The 23701-nt window shown below is 46.8% G+C and overlaps 1 protein-coding gene across 1 annotated transcript in view; it reads left to right on the top strand.

Annotated features, from left to right (window-relative positions):
- Positions 1-23701, top strand: part of LOC106592269 (voltage-dependent calcium channel subunit alpha-2/delta-4) — a 208379-nt gene that overhangs the window by 125662 nt on the left and 59016 nt on the right. The window lies entirely within an intron of this gene.

Below are 23701 nucleotides of genomic sequence, written 5' to 3'. Positions count from 1 at the left end.
GTAGAGATGAAGCTCCACCCAGTGACGGTAGAGATGAAGCTCCACCTTGAGATGAAGCTTCACCCAGTGACAGTAGAGATGAAGATTCACCCAGTGACAGTAGAGATGAAGCTCCACCCAGAGATGAAGCTTCACCCAGTGACAGTAGAGGTAAAGCTCCACCCAGTGACAGTAGAGATGAAGCTCCACCCAGTGACAGTAGTGATGAAGCTCCACCCAGTGACAGTAGTGATGAAGCTCCACCCAGTGACAGTAGAGATGAAGCTCCAGCCAGAGACAGTAGAGATGAAGCTCCACCCAGAGACAGTAGTGATGAAGCTCCACCCAGTGACAGTAGAGATGAAGCTCCACCCAGAGACAGTAGTGATGAAGCTCCACCCAGTGACTGTAGAGATGAAGCTCCACCCAGTGACAGTAGAGGTAAAGCTCCACCCAGTGACTGTAGAGATGAAGCTCCAGCCAGAGACAGTAGTGATGAAGCTCCACCCAGAGATGAAGCTCCACCCAGAGATGAAGCTCCACCCAGTGACAGTACAGATGAAGCTCCACCCAGAGACAGTAGTGATGAAGCTCCACCCAGTGACAGTAGAGATGAAGCTCCACCCAGAGACAGTAGTGATGAAGCTCCACCCAGTGACTGTAGAGATGAAGTTCCACCCAGAGATGAAGCTCCACCCAGAGATCAAGCTTCACCCAGTGACAGTAGAGATGAAGCTCCACCCAGTGACGGTAGAGATGAAGCTCCACCCAGTGACAGTAGTGATGAAGCTCCACCCAGAGATGAAGCTTCACCCAGTGACAGTAGTGATGAAGCTCCACCCAGAGATGAAGCTTCACCCAGTTACAGTAGAGATGAAGCTCCACCCAGTGACGGTAGAGATGAAGCTTCACCCAGCGACAGTAGAGATGAAGCTCCACCCAGTGACAGTAGTGATGAAGCTCCACCCAGTGACAGTAGTGATGAAGCTCCACCCAGAGATGAAGCTTCACCCAGTTACAGTAGAGATGAAGCTCCACCCAGTGACGGTAGAGATGAAGCTTCACCCAGTGACAGTAGAGATGAAGCTCCACCCAGTGACAGTAGAGATGAAGCTCCAGCCAGTGACAGTAGAGCTGAAGCTCCAGCCAGAGATGAAGCTCCACCCAGTGACAGAAGAGATGAAGCTCCACCCAGTGACAGTAGAGATGAAGTTCCAGCCAGAGATGAAGCTCCACCCAGTGACAGTAGAAATGAAGCTCCACCCAGTGACGGTAGTGATGAAGCTTCACGCAGTGACAGTAGTGATGAAGCTCCACCCAGAGATGAAGCTTCACCCAGTGACAGTAGAGATGAAGCTCCACCCAGTGACGGTAGAGATGAAGCTTCACCCAGTGACAGTAGAGATGAAGCTCTACCCAGAGATGAAGCTCCCCTCAGTGACAATAGAGATGAAGCTCTACCCAGTGACAGTAGAGATGAAGCTCCACCCAGTGACAGTAGTGATGAAGCTCCACCCAGTGACAGTAGTGATGAAGCTCCCCTCAGTGACAGTAGTGATGAAGCTCCACCCAGTGACAGTAGTGATGAAGCTCCACCCAGTGACAGTAGTGATGAAGCTCCACCCAGTGACAGTAGTGATGAAGCTCCCCTCAGTGACAGTAGAGATGAAGCTCCACCCAGTGACAGTAGTGATGAAGCTCCACCCAGTGACAGTAGAGATGAAGCTCCACCCAGTGACAGTAGAGATGAAGCTCCAGCCAGAGATCAAGCTCCACCCAGTGACAGTAGAAATGAAGCTCCACCCAGTGACGGTAGGGATGAAGCTCCACCCAGAGATGAAGCTTCACCCAGTGACAGTAGTGATGAAGCTCCACCCAGAGATGAAGCTTCACCCAGTGACAGTAGAGATGAAGCTCCACCCAGTGACGGTAGAGATGAAGCTCCACCCAGTGACAGTAGTGATGAAGCTCTACCCAGAGATGAATCTCCCCTCAGTGACAATAGAGATGAAGCTCTACCCAGTGACAGTAGTGATGAAGCTCCACCCAGTGACAGTAGTGATGAAGCTCCACCCAGTGACAGTAGTGATGAAGCTCCACCCAGTGACAGTAGTGATGAAGCTCCACCCAGTGACAGTAGTGATGAAGCTCTACCCAGTGACAGTAGTGATGAAGCTCCACCCAGTGACAGTAGTGATGAAGCCCCACCCAGTGACAGTAGTGATGAAGCTCCACCCAGTGACAGTAGTGATGAAGCTCCACCCAGTGACAGTAGTGATGAAGCTCCACCCAGTGACAGTAGTGATGAAGCTCCCCTCAGTGACAGTAGTGATGAAGCTCCACCCAGTGACAGTAGTGATGAAGCTCCACCCAGTGACAGTAGTGATGAAGCTCCACCCAGTGACAGTAGTGATGAAGCTCCACCCAGTGACAGTAGTGATGAAGCTCCACCCAGTGACAGTAGTGATGAAGCTCCACCCAGTGACAGTAGTGATGAAGCTCCACCCAGTGACAGTAGTGATGAAGCTCCCCTCAGTGACAGTAGTGATGAAGCTCTGCTACCTTTCCTAATAATGGCAGCAACACTAAAGCTAAATCTAGGCCACCTTTTCAGTTAGAAGGTGAAAACACCACCTGGCTCCCACCATTCATCTCACCCCACAGGCTGGCCTTCATGTGTGTGTGTGTGGGGAGGTTAGTTACAGGACAGTAATAAAACGATTATTAATGGTTAGGGCAGTGGTCGTGACCGCTAACACCTAGACAGTAGGTTATTCTACCTGCACACACACACACACTAAGCATTTTACTGTTCCGTCTACGCACATGATCAATAAACCTTTAATACATTGAATACAACACAACTTTAGGACATTTTCACCGTTTACTATTTGTAAAGGAGCAGGTTGAGTTGTATGGCTGGTTAACAGGAGAGATCTAGGAGCAGGTTGAGTTGTATGGCTGGTTAACAGGAGAGATCTAGGAGCAGGTTGAGTTGTATGGCTGGTTAACAGGAGAGATCTAGGAGCAGGTTGAGTTGTATGGCTGGTTAACAGGAGAGATCTAGGAGCAGGTTGAGTTGTATGGCTGGTTAACAGGAGAGATCTAGGAGCAGGTTGAGTTGTATGGCTGGTTAACTGGAGAGATCTAGGAGCAGGTTGAGTTGTATGGCTGGTTAACAGGAGAGATCTAGGAGCAGGTTGAGTTGTATGGCTGGTTAACAGGAGAGATCTAGGAGCAGGTTGAGTTGTATGGCTGGTTAACAGGAGAGATCTAGGAGCAGGTTGAGTTGTATGGCTGGTTAACAGGAGAGGTCTAGGAGCAGGTTGAGTTGTATGGCTGGTTAACTGGAGAGATCTAGGAGCAGGTTGAGTTGTATGGCTGGTTAACAGGAGAGGTCTAGGAGCAGGTTGAGTTGTATGGCTGGTTAACTGGAGAGATCTAGGAGCAGGTTGAGTTGTATGGCTGGTTAACTGGAGAGATCTAGGAGCAGGTTGAGTTGTATGGCTGGTTAACTGGAGAGATCTAGGAGCAGGTTGAGTTGTATGGCTGGTTAACTGGAGAGATCTAGGAGCAGGTTGAGTTGTATGGCTGGTTAACTGGAGAGATCTAGGAGCAGGTTGAGTTGTATGGCTGGTTAACTGGAGAGGTCTAGGAGCAGGTTGAGTTGTATGGCTGGTTAACAGGAGAGATCTAGGAGCAGGTTGAGTTGTATGGCTTGTTAACTGGAGAGATCTAAGAGCAGGTTGAGTTGTATGGCTGGTTAACAGGAGAGATCTAGGAGCAGGTTGAGTTGTATGGCTGGTTAACTGGAGAGGTCTAGGAGCAGGTTGAGTTGTATCAGGAGAGATCTTGGAGCAGGTTGAGTTGTATGGCTGGTTAACTGGAGAGATCTAGGAGCAGGTTGAGTTGTATGGCTGGTTAACTGGAGAGGTCTTGGAGCAGGTTGAGTTGTATGGCTGGTTAACTGGAGAGATCTAGGAGCAGGTTGAGTTGTATGGCTGGTTAACAGGAGAGATCTAGGAGCAGGTTGAGTTGTATGGCTGGTTAACTGGAGAGGTCTAGGAGCAGGTTGAGTTGTGTCTTTGGCTATGCCGGATTAAGTGATATGACATGCTAACTTATAAAATGATTTCTCTGTAATTAATATTACCTGATTAAGCTAATCATGTAAATGTAATTAACTAGAAAGTCGGGGCACCACGGAAGAACGTTTATAGAGCTGTTATCTTCCGAATAAACTCTTAAAATACTTAGTAATATTTTACATCGATAGCAGTCAATATTAACCCTTATCTTATTTTCAGTCTCATAATGAAAGTTGTAAATTCTTGGTTATCTTCACTAACCCTGGCTAACAAGTTGAATCAGCAATACAAAATTGGGTTTAATTATTTATTTACTAAATACCTAAACTAATCACACAGAATTACAAATACACAGAATACAATGATGTCATACAGAATTCACCCCTGATGAACGGAACCTGTATGAAAGCTGGTTACACAAAGGAAAGGGGGTTGGGCTTGAATGAAAGAGCGGGAAGATTTAAGAACAAAGAAACAGCAGCTATGCTATCGTAAATACATTATCTTATGCATTCTAAATTACCGCCCATTTGGAAAAGGAAAAATGCAATAAATATTTACTCTGAGCTGCACTTCGGTAGATTGGTCGTAGATGCTGGCCGGCTTGGCCAACAGACCTTCCGTACTCGGAAGAATGTCTCTGGTGGTAAATTGGATACGTGGTGGTATCTTCGTCTGTCTGTTAGACTGGATCCGTCGTCCGTCCTTTCCTAGCGGCCGCTGCTAACTCAACGGCTAGGAAGTAGCACTTCTGTAGTGAATAAGCTCAAAGTTCATACCAGTTCATACCATAGCTCACGCCGAGGTTGGCTTAGTTCTGTCCTTGACATGTGTGTCCTTCTAACGTAGAGGCTGCAGACCTCCCGTACTGGAACAACCTGGTTATCTTTTCGTCAAAGGCTTATATAGTGGAGAGGGGGGAAGGATGTGTTTCATCGTTTATAACCCCTCCTCTTCACAGGGGTGGGCCACTGATCAAGCAGGGCACTTTCCTTATGAAAACCCAAATCTCTCATTTGGAAGCTAAAATTACATTTAATCGCCTAACAAACAATTTCAGTATCAAACATTTCAATTGCATAACAATTCCATGTTACTCTGATAACTAGAGTGTATACTTTCTCAGGTACCGTTTATGTCGTCCTGTCATCAGTCATAATGTCTCAGATGACAAGCGAACTGACATACATACTCATTACGTTATCAAGCATATTTCCAACTGGTTTTATTACCAAAATATGGTTCCTTTCCCCATTTGTTTGATGTTCCCAGACTCTCTATATTTAACAGGACAGCAGTCCTTCAGTAGGGTCAGTAAGAGAGGGGAAGGGAGAAAGGTATTTATGGGGGGGGGGGTCATAAACCTTACCCACAGGCCAACGTCATGACAGTCCCCCCATGTTGGGTTCAATCTTGCGATTAATCTGCATGTTATAAACCAACATAAAAATGAACGTGGGTTGTCCTGGTTGTGGATCATCGTTGTGGTCCCCATCTGGCGGTCGACCCGGGTAGGGTGTCTGCAAATGAAGAAGTCCGCTCCAAGGCTGGGCACCAGATGTCCGGTTGGGGTTTGCTATTGCAGTCCCCCCTCTGGTGGTCGACCCGGGTAGGGTCTCTGCAAATGAAGATGTCCGTTCCATGGCTCGGCAGCGGATGTCCGGATTGGGATCGCCGTTCCGGACCTGTCGTCTGGTCGTCCAGACTGGAATATCTGGGCAGTAACTTAGGCAGATGTTAACAACGCACACACACTCATGAAATATATCATTACATTTCCTCCCAAATGAGCGGCGTTGTGGCACTAACTGATGGTTGTATGGGGGAGTTGTTTATGGCTCTATCACTTTCTATGTGCCGAAGAAAATGAAACAAAATGAATGAAAGCATAAACAAAACAAAATATAGTTATGCCACCTTAATCATCTAATTGGACTGTATTCTATCTACGTCCATGGTCTTGGCAAAATGACCCTATCATGGCATTGTCTAATGTCATATCTAGGGCTTTCCTAATTTGCGGGGTGGCGCTTAGGGTACTATCCTAAGTTGACAACTATATGATAAGTCTACAGCTGTAAGGCACTAGTTTTGGGCAGTCTACAGGATGACCTATGGACTTCTGGTTAGAAAACTGGAGAGTGCTGTAGAGTCAAAGGCCTAGAAGTAAATGTTCAACTTTACTAAGGCTGGTATTTTGCTCGGACCCTTAAGTGATCCTAGCATAAATCCTAATTGGATGTTCCGTTGTGCATGTGCGTTTATGCTTACACAATCGCGCATGTCAAGGGAAGAAAACCAAGTATCCTGGCAGATTACAACTTGTTCAGAATGAGTCTGACGTAGTCAGGTAATTTTCAGGTCAATGCCTGGAGGTCAGTCAGAATTGGTGTCAAGGGAGTCTGTAGTAGTTTTCTACAAGTCACTGTGTCTTCCACTATTGTAGTGGCAGTAGGTATGAAGTCAATTTCATAGCTATGTTATCCACGGAGGAGCTAACCTCACGACGGAAGTACTCTAAGTATTAGACCAGTCGTACGTGGTGTGATCATGGTTCATGACTTCTAATAATTTTCTCCTGAACGGAGGGTTCTATTTATTAGTGGCATGTGTTAACCATTGGAAGAGTGCAATGGAGATTCCCTTCCCCGTGTTGCACTCTGAGTGACTCCTATGTCGCTATTATCAATAGCAATTTAACTTGTGAGGTTACTAATCCTCTTACTGAGTGTTGCTGGACTGACTGTGGTATTGGTACTGGTATTCAAGGGGTCCAGTTGTCCTACCGATTTATTCTGAAATATTATCTACCGGAACACATGATTGGAGCATATTACTAGTTGTATTGTAGTTGAACCTACACATGGCAAGGAATGATTATTGTTGCCATTTGTTTTGGAGGTGGACAAGTCCATTGGACTTCCTTTACGACCAGTGTGGTACACCTCAGTACTATCTTAGACGTGTTCTAAGATAATCCCCGTCTAGGGGCCTGTCTGCTCCTCACTGTTCTCATAGGGGAGTTGACAACTAGATTTGATTTATTCTCTGGCGGCCTCATACGGTGTTGTCCGTAGTCTCGACCCCCCCACCGGCCTCGATGAGGCTCATCATGGGTCTGGGCTACTATCCCCCCCCTTTGTGTCTCGGGACCCCCCCCCACCAGCGGGTGGTGTTGGTGTCCGAGGCGCAAACGAAAAGGTCGGACCCTATGTACGAGTTGTCAGTGGCCGCGTTATTATGAGAATGGCTGTAACCTTTCAACCAAATCTCCTGGTGTTTGTGCTTCAACACCCTCAGTGGCTGTCGAGGTCTGTCAGTCACCACCTCGTCCGTGTGTGGCAACCTCTTCAGTACCTGCAAACTGAGACGAGGATATCGGTCTATGATATCGCAAAGTGTTTCACCAGTGGGAGTCATCGGGTCAGTTGCTAGACTGACGCCATTAGTGTCATTGTAAGGGGTGACAGTCCCCAACAAAGCGGAAGGTGTATCATCGGAAGCAGAGTGTACTCTGCGCATCAATGTTTTTCTTGCTGAGATGGCCGCAGTGCTTGCGGAAGTGTCCAAAGGGCAAGAGAAGTTCATCTCAACTACCGTATTGCACGACTGCAAGGAGGAGGGAAGTTGCTCATTCACAGAGACAGCTGGCTGGAAATCATGAAAAGAATGGTCAATCAGATTGGCTGATGGAATGTGTCGAGATATCGTAATATCTCCTTGGATCGGATTCTGCACCAAGAGGTTTCTAAACGTCTTTTCCCAAAGGAGTGCTTTCGACAGATACCCCTCGTGAAGGACTGCGTTGCAGCTAGCGTTAGGGGAAGACAGTGTGGTCAGTGGAGAAGGCACTGTGGCCTGTGACCATACCTGGTTGGTTTTCCAATCCATCAATGGGAGTAACCGATTCATCAAGTCTGTTCCAAGTAGCAGGGTTACAGTTTCGAGGCTGGTAACATACACAGGGTGAACGAGCGATACGTCCTGGAAGTGTAGTTTCAGCATGACTCTCAATGTGAGAGGCGAGGTAGTCTGAGTGACCCCTCGAAGTTTAGTGTCGCATCGTTCCACTTTTAACCAACGTTTAGTTGGCTTCAAAGCCCTTTTTAGATCATCAAACAATGTTTGAGAGATGAGTGATATTGTCGCGCCCGAATCAATTAGCGCATGACAAGCTAAGCAGTCCTCCAGGACTGTTTCCAGGTATGGCCGTTTAGATTCGTGGTTAGTGGACATATTCCCCACAAAGTGGAGTGGTCGTTCGCAACGACGTGATGTGCCATGTCTGTTCAAGATGGAAGCAGATTGACTTTTCCGATTTTGAGTGGGCTTGGCTTTAACGAAGCGTTTGACCTTTTTCTTCGCAACTTTTGTATCAGAGTCTATAGACAGAGCCCGGGGGCTTGTTTCTTGATCAAGCGGGCCCTGGATAGGGTCTTGAATGAGAGCGGGAGAAATTTGAACTTTAACGTCCATGCTATGGGTGTTAATTCCTGCGGACCTGGTGTCCGGTAATTCCCCGTCTAGTCCTTGTGACTTATCATTTACCCTTTTATCAAATTGTTCTCGCTTAAGTTCTTCCCGTAGTGGGACTTCTGGAGAACATTGGTCTACGTTTTGATCGTCCTTCAACCCTTTGTTACCCTTGTGCTCTGACACTTTTTGTGGGTTGGGTGCAGGAACGTAGCGAACGGGTCGTTTGTAGCGGTAGTCATGTTGATGGCTACGTACTTTACAGTTATTTCGACCGCGGAGGTTATTGGAATCATGGTTTCGAGGTAGAAACTGTTGTTGTGCGTCATCTCTCGACGCTCCAATACCTGATAATGCACCCTCTAACTGGAGTGAGTGCTCCTGGTTAAACTTCAAAACTGAGTGGTCAGGGCTCTTAGCGTTGTGAACTTTTGATGCCTCAAAAGCTGTGCTTGCGAGCTCTCTGAGTTGTAAGATAGGCAAGCCAAAGTGGGCGGCAGGGCCCAAGTAGGTAATGAAGGTGGGATACATGTTCGACAGAAACATTTGTTTGAATGGTAACAGCTCTTCCATTCCTGTTTCTGTGAGTAGGCCAAAGTAAGCTGAACGAAGCCTATGATAGTAAGCTTGTGGGTGTTCGTTCCGAGCTTGTTTGACGGTGTTAGCCAGTGAGCTATCGTGTTTGCGAGTCGCAGAACCACTGAATTCTAATATCAAAGCTGTGGCAAGTTTAGAGTAGTCATTTAGCACGTGTTGCTGTTGTAGGCGAATGAACCTCGTCACGTGTCTATTCGACGTTTGCTTCAACAGGTAAACCCTGTCAGAACCCGTAGCATTCGGGTAGCCACCCAACGCGTCCTCTATGTCAGCTAGGAACGTCTCAGTATCGTTTGGCTGACCTGGAACGGGGTCAAAGGTGGGGAAATTATTGACGAGTTTGTCAAGGTATTCCGCGCCAAGCGGGCGGAGAGGGTTGGCTTCATCCTGTGGAGAAATTGGGGCCGACAGGCCAAGAGGAGAAGCCAAGCTTTGGCTTTGTTGGCCAAGAGGCTCCATATTACTCAGTGCCGAATGGCCAAGAGGAGAAGACTGAGGGACACATGATGGAGGCAATGTCTGAAACCTATCGTCTTCACTCCTTTGAGTACCGGACTCCGGTTGCTTGGATGGGTAGTAATGCTGTAGAGCGTGACCATTCTGGACTTCCTCCAGATGGTACCTAAGGGTGGTCTTCTGCTGCATTGCAGAGTCCACTTGAGCGCTTAGAGTACCAATTTTGGACACGTGAGTGTCACACCTGCTCCTTTCGGTCTCAAACTTATCTGTCATGGTTTGCAGATAGAGGTCTCGAGTACGGAGCGAGAGATTCAGTGATGAGATTTCCTTTGCTTGCTTAGAAATCAATATTTCCATCCTCATCACCTGAGTTCTCTCATCATTCATTTGGTCAGCGACTTCAATAAGTTCTGCTGATTTGTCATCCAACTTTGTCATTGTGTTCGTCAACTGATCGTCTTTGGTCTGCAGAATTTGGAGTAGAACATTGTTACCTTGATTAACGTTCAACAAAACTGCCTGCATGTTATCGAATTGCGTGCTCCTGTTTGTAGATAACTCAACAGATTTATCTAGTTTGGCGTGGACTACCTCGTATTTAGTTTTGGCTAAATCGAGTTGTTTCTGCAGATGACGATTTTGTTGGAGAGTTTGTGCTCGTTCATCGTCATAAGTATTTGCAATTACTTTTAATTGTTCCGATTTCAAACGCAGTTCCTCGACTAGCAGAATGTTTTCATTTCCTGCTTTTGTCAATAGTTGCTCAGTTCTCTCCACCTGTGCCGTCATGTTAGCCATGTCTTGCACGTGCTTCAGCTGTGCACTGTGGTATTGGACCAATGCCAACCTTTGATGGTGATACATAAGTGCTAAAGTGGAGAGAACAGTCACAAAGCCTGTATTTGATGGTTGATTTAGGAGAGCGTTCGCAATTTCGGCTGTTGTTTTTCTAATGGCATAATTAGGGTTGGTATCACTGCTGAGGTCAGAGATCAATCCTTTTATGGGTGGAGGTTCACTAATTAGCAGAGGAGTGGTGACCACCTCCTTTGGTAGCTTGCACATTATTAGAAAAATTTAGAGGAAAAATTTTCCTATTTTTTTTTTCCAATGTTTGGGTTTGGAAATCATTGGAAGCTGCAAAGACAAGTTTAATCTATTTATAGATGTTGACGAACCATCAGTACTGTACCAGTAATGTGGAAGTTGGACGTGAAGGAATTTGCAAAAGCAAATTGAATTAGTTAATCAATGTGGATGATTAATCCTACCTGGGTAGGCTATCTGGGTATTAAACTTGAATTAACCTGAGAGGTTGCTTCATCCAGGTTAATATGGGAAGTTTAAAAAGTGTCTCATTTGATTGCAAGAACATTTAGGTTTGTTCAACAATTTAACTTATTAAATTGAATGAGATGATAATCCATACAATCTCCATTGATTGGATATCATAAGTGTAAACAGTAGATTAAATGTTGGGAGCACTCCCCACTATGGTACACTTCTTCCTTGGGCCGAAGCCACATGGGATTCCCGCTGGGGCGGGACTTCTCTCAGTACTGGATTACTGAATGGGATTTGCAAAAAACAAATTTTACTGATTGATCCATTTTAATGATAAATCAAACCTGTATAGGCTATTTGGGATTTAAACTGTAATTAACCTGAGAGGTTTATTCATCTAGGTTAATGTGGAAAAAAGATTACAATGTCTCATTTAGAAAATGTATTTAAAAGATCCACTTGAGAATGTAAATCTGGCAATTTCACTTATTAGTTCAATTGAATAAGACATCGATATCCGTCTGGATATCACGAGTAACGACTTGAGTGTCACCTGACTAATTATTCTTTGAAGGAAAGTACTGGTGACTCTTCAGAGGTCCCTGCTGGCACACGCTGAAATCCAACTCAAGTTGGATGAATTACAATGTGGCACAAACAAAATGGCTGTTTTCCCTTTTGTTAGCTTAGCATCTCGAGCAAGCTAATGCTACTTGATGCCTGAAAAATGCTCAACATAGGATTACCTTGACAAGGGAAAGGTTTTACTTATAACGTATTATGTTCAAACCCTTTTCGGCTCTTTGTCCTCGCTCGAGAAATTAATAATGACCTAGCCAACACGCGTCTGAAACGCGCGAGGCACAAATAGCCCAGCGTTTGGCCAAACGCGCTATTTCTCAGATAGCTTTATCAGTCCTCATACAGAACTGTATAGCTTATGCTCCCCACTGACTACGTCAGAGCACAACACGGAGGCGATTCTCCAGAGTACACACGCACCAATAATTCCGGTCTACAATTCCCATAATGTAATCATAAACTTGGTATATTATGTAATCTGCTTTTCAATTTTATATATGCTGAATCAAAATGAAAGCTTCATCCTATTTTAGATTCCTCGCATGTTATCGAAATTACCCAAACGTGCGGCCTAGTTTTAGAGTCCACACAGGGTGCGCCAAAAATGTCTGTTCAGACCCTTTCGGATCATTGAACAATGTTAAATTCTTAGGAAGCAGAGTATACTCTGGGCTAACAAGTTGAATCAGCAATACAAAATTGGGTTTAATTATTTATTTACTAAATACCTAAACTAATCACACAGAATTACAAATACACAGAATACAATGATGTCATACAGAATTCACCCCTGGTGAACGGAACCTGTATGAAAGCTGGTTACACAAAGGAAAGGGGGTTGGGCTTGAATGAAAGAGCGGGAAGATTTAGGAACAAAGAAACAGCAGCTATGCTATCGTAAATACATTATCTTATGCATTCTAAATTACCGCCCATTTGGAAAAGGAAAATGCAATAAATATTTACTCTGAGCTGTGCTTCGGTAGATTGGTCGTAGATGCTGGCCGGGTTGGCCAACAGACCTTCCGTACTCGGAAGAATGTCTCTGGTGGTAAATTGGATACGTGGTGGTATCTTCGTCCGTCGGTTAGACTGGATCCGTCGTCCGTCCTTTCCCTAGCGGCCGCTGCTAACTCAACGGCTAGGAAGTAGCACTTCTGTAGTGAATAAGCTCAAAGTTCATACCAGTTCATACCATAGCTCACGCTGAGGTTGGCTTAGTTCTGTCCTTGACGTGTGTCCTTCTAACGTAGAGGCTGCAGACCTCCCGTACTGGAACAACCTGGTTATCTTTTCGTCAAAGGCTTATATAGTGGAGAGGGGGGAAGGATGTGTTTCATCGTTTATAACACCTCCTCTTCACAGGGTTGGGTTACTGATCAAGCGGGGCACTTTCCTTATGAAAACCCAAATCTCTCATTTGGAAGCTAAAATTACATTTAATCTCCTAACAAACAATTTCAATATCAAACATTTCAATTGCATAACAATTCCATGTTACTCTGATAACTAGAGAGTGTATACTTTCTCAGGTACCATTTATGTCGTCCTGTCATCAGTCATAATGTCTCAGATGACAAGCGAACTGACATACATTTAACATTTAACATTTAAGTCATTTAGCAGACGCTCTTATCCAGAGCGACTTACAAATTGGTGCATTCACCTTATAATATCCAGTGGAACAACCACTTTACAATAGTGCATCTAAATCTTTAAGGGGGGGGTTAGAAGGATTACCTTATCCTATCCCAGGTATTCCTTGAAGAGGTGGGGTTTCAGGTGTCTCCGGAAGGTGGTGATTGCCTCCGCTGTCCTGGCGTCGTGAGGGAGCTTGTTCCACCATTGGGGTGCCAGAGCAGCGAACAGTTTTGACTGGGCTGAGCGGGAACTGTGCTTCCTCAGAGGTAGGGAGGCGAGCAGGCCAGAGGTGGATGAACGGAGTGCCCTTGTTTGGGTGTAGGGCCTGATCAGAGCCTGAAGGTACGGAGGTGCCGTTCCCCTCACAGCTCCGTAGGCAAGCACCATGGTCTTGTAGCGGATGCGAGCTTCGACTGGAAGCCAGTGGAGAGAGCGGAGGAGCGGGGTGACGTGAGAGAACTTGGGAAGGTTGAACACCAGACGGGCTGCGGCGTTCTGGATGAGTTGTAGGGGTTTAATGGCACAGGCAGGGAGCCCAGCCAACAGCGAGTTGCAATAATCCAGACGGGCAGAGGTGAGGCAGAGTGCCTGGAGTTAGCGAGCCGTGCGGCGCGCTTCCTGTGTGACGGCAGGCGTCGTCACTCTGCGAATGTTGTAGAGCATGAACCTGACAGGATCGGGTCAACACCTTGATGTCTGGTGGAGAAGCGACAGGGTGTTGTCCAGGGTCACGCCAAGGCTCTTAGCAGCTCTGGGAGGAGGACACAAGGGAGTCTGGTCAACCGTGATGGCGAGATCATGGAACGGGCAGTCGCTTCCCCGGGAGGAAGAGCAGGAAGGGGTGCAACTCTCGCTCTCTTGAAGACGGAAGGGACGTAGCCAGCGGTCAAGGATGAGTTGATGAGCGAGGTGAGGTAGGGGAGAAGGTCTCCGGAAATGGTCTGGAGAAGAGAGGAGGGGATAGGGTCAAGTGGGCAGGTTGTTGGGCGGCCGGCCGTCACAAGACGCGAGATTTCATCTGGAGAGAGAGGGGAGAAAGAGGTCAAAGCACAGGGTAGGGCAGTGTGAGCAGGACCAGCAGTGTCGTTTGACTTAGCAAACGAGGATCGGATGTCGTCAACCTTCTTTTCAAAATGGTTGACGAAGTCATCCGCAGAGAGGGAGGAGGGGGGGGAGGGGGAGGAGGATTCAGGAGGGAGGAGAAGGTAGCAAAGAGCTTCCTAGGGTTAGAGGCAGATGCTTGGAGTTTAGAGTGGTAGAAAGTGGCTTTAGCAGCAGAGACAGAAGAGGAAAATGTAGAGAGGAGGGAGTGAAAGGATGCCAGGTCCGCAGGGAGGTCGTGCGCGCTGGGACCACCAGGTTAGAGTGGCAGCGGCCACGCGGTGTGGAGCGTTTGTATGGCCTGTGCAGAGGAGAGAGAACAGGGATAGACAGACACATAGTAGACAAGCTACAGAAGAGGCTACGCTAATGCAAAGGAGATTGGAATGACAAGTGGACTACACGTCTCGAATGTTCAGGAAGTTAAGCTTACGTTGCAAAAATCTTATTGACTAAAATGATACAGTACTGCTGGCTGGTGGAGTAGGCTAGCTAGCAGTGGCTGCGTTGTTGACTATGAACGTGTAGCTGGCTAGGTAACCTTGATAGTTTCAGTACTACACCTTGTCATGATACAAAAGCAACTTTGTAGCTAGCTAGCTAACATAACACTAATCAAGACGTTCCTTGTAATGTATTTAGTTTCTACAATGCTGCTCGTCGGTAATAGTTGGCTGGGTTAGGAAAAATGGCGTCGCGGGGGACGGAAATAGCTGGCTAGCTAACCTCGATGGCTGGCAAGCTAACAATTATCAAGCTATGACAAAGACAACTAAGTAGCTAGCTAGGTAACACTGCACTAGTCAAATCGTTCCGTTGTAAAGTATTAGTATCTACAGCGCTGCTAGTCGGTAACGGTTGGCTAGCTGGCAGTGGGTTAATGATGACTAGGTGTGTTGACTAAGTCAGGCGCCGCGTCGCGGCTGGCTAGCTCGCGGCTGGCTAGCTCACCTCGATAATACTCAAACTCAAACTACACAATTATCTTAGATACAGAGACAGCAAAGACAACTATGTAGCTGGGTAACTAACACTAACACCACACTAATCAAGTCGTTACGTTGTAATGTAATAGTTTCTGCAGTGCTGCTAGTCGGTAGAAGTTGGCTAGCTAGCAGCAGTTATGACTAGCTAGCTAGCAGCTAGCAGTGTTGACTACGTTAGGAGGACGAAGATAGCTAGCCTCGATAATTACTCAATTACTCTAAACTACACAATTATCTTTGATACAAAGACGGCTATGTAGCTAGCTAAGAAGAATTGCTCAGATCAAACAAATCAAGCCGTTGTAATGTAGTGAAGTGTAATATTACCTGTGGAGCGAAGCGTGGTGCGACTGCTCGCTCCAAATCTGTTTATAGACATACATACTCATTACGTTATCAAGCATATTTCCAACTGGTTTTATTACCAAAATATGGTTCCTTTCCCCATTTGTTTGATGTTCCCAGACTCTCTCTATTTAACAGGACAGCAGTCCTTCAGTAGGGTCAGTAAGAGAGGGGAAGGGAGAAAGGTATTTATGGGGGGGGGTCATAAACCTTACCCACAGGCCAACGTCATGACAGTTGTATGGCTGGTTAACTGGAGAGGTCTAGGAGCAGGTTGAGTTGTATGGCTGGTTAACTGGAGAGATCTAGGAGCAGGTTGAGTTGTATGGCTGGTTAACTGGAGAGGTCTAGGAGCAGGTTGAGTTGTATGGCTGGTTAACTGGAGAGATCTAGGAGCAGGTTGAGTTGTATGGCTGGTTAACAGGAGAGATCTAGGAGCAGGTTGAGTTGTATGGCTGGTTAACTGGAGAGATCTAGGAGCAGGTTGAGTTGTATGGCTGGTTAACTGGAGAGATCTAGGAGCAGGTTGAGTTGTATGGTTGGTTAACAGGAGAGATCTAGGAGCAGGTTGAGTTGTATGGCTGGTTAACTGGAGAGAGACAGAGAGAGAGAAAGAGAGAGAGAGAGAGGATGACAGCAAGCCCACTCACACAGACATATTCTCTCATACAGGGAGACACACAAGGTAACACACACACACACACACACACACACACACACACACACACACACACACACACACACACACACACACGACGCGCGCGCGCGTAGACTGCGTCAAGGCCTGGGTATGACTAAGGTAATGTGGTTATGGTCTAGAGAGAGAGATGGCATCCAGGCCTTGACTACAGCTGGCAGGTTGATTGTCATCCTTTAGTGTCAACTGAGCTGAGACGGGTGTGTGTGTGTGTGTGTGTGTGTGTGTGTGTGTGTGTGTGTGTGTGTGTGTGTGTGTGTGTGTGTGTGTGTGTGTGTGTGTGTGTGTGTGTGTGTGTGTGTGTGTGTGTGTGTGTGTGTGTGTGTGTGTGTGTGTGTGTGTGTGTGTGTGTGTGTGGTGTGTGTGTTTGCTACCTTGTGTACCTGTGTGTCTCCCTGTATGAGAGAATATGCCTGTGTGAGTGGGCTTGCTGTGTCGTTCTTGTAGAGTTCTCTCTGTCTCGCTCTCTCTGTGTCGCTCTAAACAGTGGTGGCCACATTATCCTTACAAAGCCAAGTGGAGTATTTCATTAATTTGACAAAATTGTGTTGTCGTTCCTCGCATCACATCCAGATGTTATCAGGATTTCCTAGATGAAAGAGGAGGGAGGGGGTTGGGGGTTGTTGAGAGAATAGACTAGTTTCTGATACCCTTTCAGTGACTTGCCACTAAATCCCAGATACTGTACATATAACCAGAATACTGTAACAACTAATTATAGAATACACACAGAAACACAAACAGACAGGATACTGTATTGATTTAGATAATCTGTGACAGGATTACTCCTGTTGGATTGACACACACACACACACACACAGCGGGAGAAGAGGAGAATGAGGCACGCTCCTACAACACGCCTCAGAGGTGCCGCCAGGAGCCGTCTGACATCATGTTACCTAAGCAACAGGCAGGGAGAGGGGAGGAGGGCTTGGATTGGCTGGGTGGATGACTCACACTGCACAGTAAGCGCTCTCTCCCTTTCTCTCTCTCTCCCTCTCTCCCTTTCTCTCTCTCTCCCTTTCTCTCTCTCTCTCTCTCTCTCTCTCTCCGTCTTCCTCTCCCACTCCCTCTTCCTCTCTCTCTGTCTACCATTCCCCATTCTCTCCCTTTCTCTCTCTCTCTCTCCCTTTCTCTCTCTCTCTCTCCATATTCCTCTCCCACTCCATCTTCCTCTCTCTCTCTCCCTCTCTTTGTTTCTCTCCCTCTCTCTCTCTCTCCCTCTCCCACTCTCTCTTTCCTGTCTCTCTCTCCCTCTCTTTCTGTCTCTATCCCTCTCTCTCCTCTTTCTCTCTCTTTCTGTCTTTCTCTCTCTATCCCTCTCTCTTTCCCCCCCTCTCTCTCTCTCCCTCATATATTCCTGCCTCCAGTCTCTTGCTCTAATAATAGGAAAGCTTTAGTGCAAATAGTTTTTTCTGCAGTTTTCTCATCTCCCCTTGATCCCTCACTCCCGCCATCCATGAATTGACTTGGCGGGGGGGGACGGGGGACGGACTAACAAAGGGTGCTTGGATAGTGATGACTGTTTAGGCTTGGGGCATCATACTGAACGGAGACTGGGGCTGGTCCCAAATGGAACCCTTTCCATTTATAGTGCTCTACAGAGCCCACAGGGAATAGGGACAGACTGGAGGACTACAGAGCCCAGAGGGAATAGGGACAGACTGGAGGACTACAGAGCCCACAGGGAATAGGGACTGGCTGCCTTCGACCAACACAAAAACATCCTGTGGCGGACTGCATTAGCATCGAATAGTCCCCGCGATATGCAACTTTTCAGGGAAGTCAGGAACCAATACACGCAGTCAGTCAGAAAAGCAAAGGCTAGCTTTTTCAAACAGAAATTTGCATCCTGTAGCTCTAACTCCAAAAAGTTTTGGGACACTGTAAAGTCCATGGAGAATAAGAGCACCTCCTCCCAGCTGCCCACTGCACTGAGGCTAGGTAACACTTTCACCACCGATAAATCCACGATAATCGAGAATTTCCATAAGCATTTCTCTACGGCTGGCCATGCTTTCTTCCTGGCTACCCCAACCCCGGCCAACAGCTCCGCCCCCGTCCGCAGTTACTTGACCAAGCCTCCCCAGCTTCACCTTCACCCAAATCCAGATAGCAGATGTTCTGAAAGAGCTGCAAAACCTGGACCCGTACAAATCAGCTGGGCTAGACAATCTGGACCCTCTCTTTCTAAAATGATCCGCCGCCGTTGTTGCAACCCCTATTACCAGTCTGTTCAACCTCTCTTTCGTATCGTCAGAGATCCCTAAAGATTGGAAAGCTGCCACGGTCATCCCCCTCTTCAAAAGGCGTGACACTCTAGACCCAAACTTTTATAGACCCCTATCCATCCTGCCCTGCCTTTCTATTTTGAATCCCACCGTACCTTCTCCGCTGTGCAATCCGGTTTTCGAGCTAGTCACAGGTGCACCTCAGCCACGCTCAAGGTACTAAACGATATCATAACCGCCATCGATAAAAGACAGTACTGTGCAGCCGTCTTCATCAACCTGGCCAAGGCTTTTGACTCTGTCAATCACCATATTCTTATCGGCAGACTCAACAGCCTTGGTTTCTCAAATGACTGCCTCGCCTGGTTCACCAACTACTTCTCAGACAGAATTCAGTGTGTCAAATCGGAGGGCCTGTTGTTCGGACCTCTAGCAGCCTCTATGGGGGTACCACAGGGTTCAATTCTGACTTATGTGGAGAATATGTGGATAACTACAAATACCTAGGTGTCTGGCTAGACTGTAAACTCTCCTTCCAGACTCATATTAAACATCTCCAATCCAAAATTAAATCTGGAATCGGCTTCCTATTCGCAACAAAGCCTTCTTCAATCACGCCGCCAACATACCCTCGTAAAACTGACTATCCTACCGATCCTCGACTTCGGCGATGTCATTTACAAAATAGCTTCCAATACTCTACTCAGCAAACTGGATGCAGTCTATTACAGTGCCATCCGTTTTGTCACCAAAGCCCCATATACTACCCACCACTGTGACCTGTATGCTCTAGTCGGTTGGCCCTCGCTACATATTCGTCGCCAAACCCACTGGCTCCAGGTCATATTATAAGTCTATGCTAGGTAAAGATCCACCTTATATCAGCTCACTGGTCTCGATAACAACACCCACCCGTAGCACGCGCTCCAGCAGGTATATCTCACTGGTCATCCACAAAGCCAACACCTCCTTTGGCCGCCTTTCCTTACAGTTCTCTGCAGCCAATGACTGGAATGAATTGCAAAAATCGCTGAAACTGATAAGGTAAAAATCTGTCATTCTGCCCCTGAACAAGGCAGTTAACCCACTGTTCCTAGGCCGCCATTGTAAATAAAATTGCTGAAGTGGAGACTTATATTTCCCTCACTAACTTTAAACATTAGCTATCTGAGCAGCTAACCGATCACTGTAAATAGCCCACCCAATCTACCTACCTCATCCCCATATTGTTTTTATTTACTTTTCTGCTCTTTTGCACACCAGTATTTCTACTTGCACATCACCATCTGCTCATCTATCACTCCAGTGTAATTACCTTGCTACTATGGCCTATTTATTGCCTTACATCCTCACGCCATTTGCACACACTGTATATAGACTTTCTTTTTTTAATATTGTTTACCCTTGTTTATTCCATGTGTAACTCTGTGTTGTTGTTTGTGTCACACTGCTTTGCTTTATCTTGGCCAGGTCGCAGTTGTAAATGAGAACTTGTTCTCAACTAGCCTACCTGGTTAAATAAAGGTGAAATTATTATTTTTTTTAATTAAATAATAGACTGGAGGACAGCAGCCCACAGGGAATAGGGACAGACTGGAGGACTATGGAGCCCACAGGGAATAGGGACAGACTGGAGGACTATGGAGCCCACAGGGAATAGGGACAGACTGGAGGACTACGGAGCCCACAGGGAATAGGGACAGACTGGAGGACTATGGAGCCCACAGGGAATAGGGACAGACTGGAGGACTATGGAGCCCACAGGGAATAGGGACAGACTGGAGGACTACAGAGCCCACAGGGAATAGGGACAGACTGGAGCAATACAGAGCCCACAGGGAATAGGGACAGACTGGAGGACTATGGAGCCCACAGGGAATAGGGACAGACTGGAGCACTACAGAGCCCACAGGGAATAGGGACAGACTGGGGGACTACAGAGCCCACAGGGAATAGGGACAGACTGGAGGACTATGGAGCCCACAGGGAATAGGGACAGACTGGAGGACTACGGAGCCCACAGGGAATAGGGACAGACTGGAGGACTACAGAGCCCACAGGTAATAGAGACAGACTGGAGCAATACAGAGCCCACAGGGAATAGGGACAGACTGGAGGACTACAGAGCCCACAGGGAATAGGGACAGACTGGAGGACTACAGAGCCCACAGGGAATAGGGACAGACTGGGGGACTACAGAGCCCACAGGGAATAGGGACAGACTGGAGGACTACAGAGCCCACAGGGAATAGGGACAGACTGGGGGACTACAGAGCCCACAGGGAATAGAGACAGACTGGGGGACTACAGAGCCCACAGGGAATAGAGAGAGACTGGGGGACTACAGAGCCCACAGGGAATAGAGACAGACTGGGGGACTACAGAGCCCACAGGGAATAGGGACAGACTGGAGGACTACAGAGCCCACAGGGAATAGGGACAGACTGGAGCATTACAGAGCCCACAGGGAATAGGGACAGACTGGAGGACTACAGAGCCCACAGGGAATAGGGACAGACTGGAGGACTACAGAGCCCACAGGGAATAGGGACAGACTGGAGGACTACAGAGCCCACAGGGAATAGGGACAGACTGGAGGACTACAGAGCCCACAGGGAATAGGGACAGACTGGGGGAATGACAGTGATTGTGATATGGAAGAAAATATTTGTTGAAGAGCGAGGGAGGATAATAACAATTGTCATTGTGTATGTCCCAAATGGCCCCCTATCCCCTATAGGCCTCCTATTCCATAGTGCACTACGTAGAGAACAGGGTTCCATTTGGGATGCACGCATTGACCACAAAGAAGAAGTTGGAATATTTGTGACGTCCTAAAAGCTAGTGGATAGTGAAGAACTCTGACCATTAGAACAGACTGGAGAGAACTCTGACCATTAGAACAGACTGGAGAGAACTCTGACCATTAGAACAGACTGGAGAGAACTCTGACCATTAGAACAGACTGGAGAGAACTCTGACCATTACAACAGACTGGAGAGAACTCTGACCATTAGAACAGACTGGAGAGAACTCTGACCATTACAACAGACTGGAGAGAACTCTGACCATTACAACAGACTGGAGAGAACTCTGACCATTAGAACAGACTGGAGAGAACTCTGACCATTAGAACAGACTGGAGAGAACTCTGACCATTAGAACAGACTGGAGAGAACTCTGACCATTAGAACAGACTGGAGAGAACTCTGACCATTAGAACAGACTGGAGAGAACTCTGACCATTAGAACAGACTGGAGAGAACTCTGACCATTAGAACAGACTGGAGAGAACTCTGACCATTAGAACAGACTGGAGAGAACTCTGACCATTAGATCAGACTGGAGAGAACTCTGACCATTAGAACAGACTGGAGAGAACTCTGACCATTAGAACAGACTGGAGAGAACTCTGACCATTACAACAGACTGGAGAGAACTCTGACCATTAGAACAGACTGGAGAGAACTCTGACCATTACAACAGACTGGAGAGAACTCTGACCATTAGAACAGACTGGAGAGAACTCTGACCATTAGAACAGACTGGAGAGAACTCTGACCATTAGAACAGACTGGAGAGAACTCTGACCATTAGAACAGACTGGAGAGAACTCTGACCATTAGAACAGACTGGAGAGAACTCTGACCATTAGAACAGACTGGAGAGAACTCTGACCATTAGAACAGACTGGAGAGAACTCTGACCATTAGAACAGACTGGAGAGAACTCTGACCATTAGAACAGACTGGAGAGAACTCTGACCATTAGAACAGACTGGAGAGAACTCTGACCATTAGAACAGACTGGAGAGAACTCTGACCATTAGAACAGACTGGAGAGAACTCTGACCATTAGAACAGACTGGAGAGAACTCTGACCATTAGAACAGACTGGAGAGAACTCTGACCATTACAACAGACTGGAGAGAACTCTGACCATTAGAACAGACTGGAGAGAACTCTGACCATTAGAACAGACTGGAGAGAACTCTGACCATTAGAACAGACTGGAGAGAACTCTGACCATTAGAACAGACTGGAGAGAACTCTGACCATTAGAACAGACTGGAGAGAACTCTGACCATTAGAACAGACTGGAGAGAACTCTGACCATTACAACAGACTGGAGAGAACTCTGACCATTAGAACAGACTGGAGAGAACTCTGACCATTAGAACAGACTGGAGAGAACTCTGACCATTAGAACAGACTGGAGAGAACTCTGACCATTAGAACAGACTGGAGAGAACTCTGACCATTACAACAGACTGGAGAGAACTCTGACCATTAGAACAGACTGGAGAGAACTCTGACCATTAGAACAGACTGGAGAGAACTCTGACCATTAGAACAGACTGGAGAGAACTCTGACCATTAGAACAGACTGGAGAGAACTCTGACCATTACAACAGACTGGAGAGAACTCTGACCATTACAACAGACTGGAGAGAACTCTGACCATTACAACAGACTGGAGAGAACTCTGACCATTAGAACAGACTGGAGAGAACTCTGACCATTAGAACAGACTGGAGAGAACTCTGACCATTAGAACAGACTGGAGAGAACTCTGACCATTACAACAGACTGGAGAGAACTCTGACCATTAGAACAGACTGGAGAGAACTCTGACCATTAGAACAGACTGGAGAGAACTCTGACCATTAGAACAGACTGGAGAGAACTCTGACCATTACAACAGACTGGAGAGAACTCTGACCATTAGAACAGACTGGAGAGAACTCTGACCATTACAACAGACTGGAGAGAACTCTGACCATTACAACAGACTGGAGAGAACTCTGACCATTAGAACAGACTGGAGAGAACTCTGACCATTAGAACAGACTGGAGAGAACTCTGACCATTAGAACAGACTGGAGAGAACTCTGACCATTAGAACAGACTGGAGAGAACTCTGACCATTAGAACAGACTGGAGAGAACTCTGACCATTAGAACAGACTGGAGAGAACTCTGACCATTAGAACAGACTGGAGAGAACTCTGACCATTAGAACAGACTGGAGAGAACTCTGACCATTAGAACAGACTGGAGAGAACTCTGACCATTAGAACAGACTGGAGAGAACTCTGACCATTAGAACAGACTGGAGAGAACTCTGACCATTAGAACAGACTGGAGAGAACTCTGATCATTAGATCAGACTGGAGAGAACTCTGACCATTAGAACAGACTGGAGAGAACTCTGACCATTACAACAGACTGGAGAGAAC

The sequence above is a fragment of the Salmo salar genome, chromosome 07 (assembly GCF_965601325.2).
Source record: "Salmo salar chromosome 07, fSalSal1, whole genome shotgun sequence".
NCBI classification, from domain to species: domain Eukaryota; kingdom Metazoa; phylum Chordata; class Actinopteri; order Salmoniformes; family Salmonidae; genus Salmo; species Salmo salar.
The sequence above is the reverse complement of the archived record's forward strand: the minus strand, read 5'-3'. Positions and strand labels throughout refer to the sequence as shown.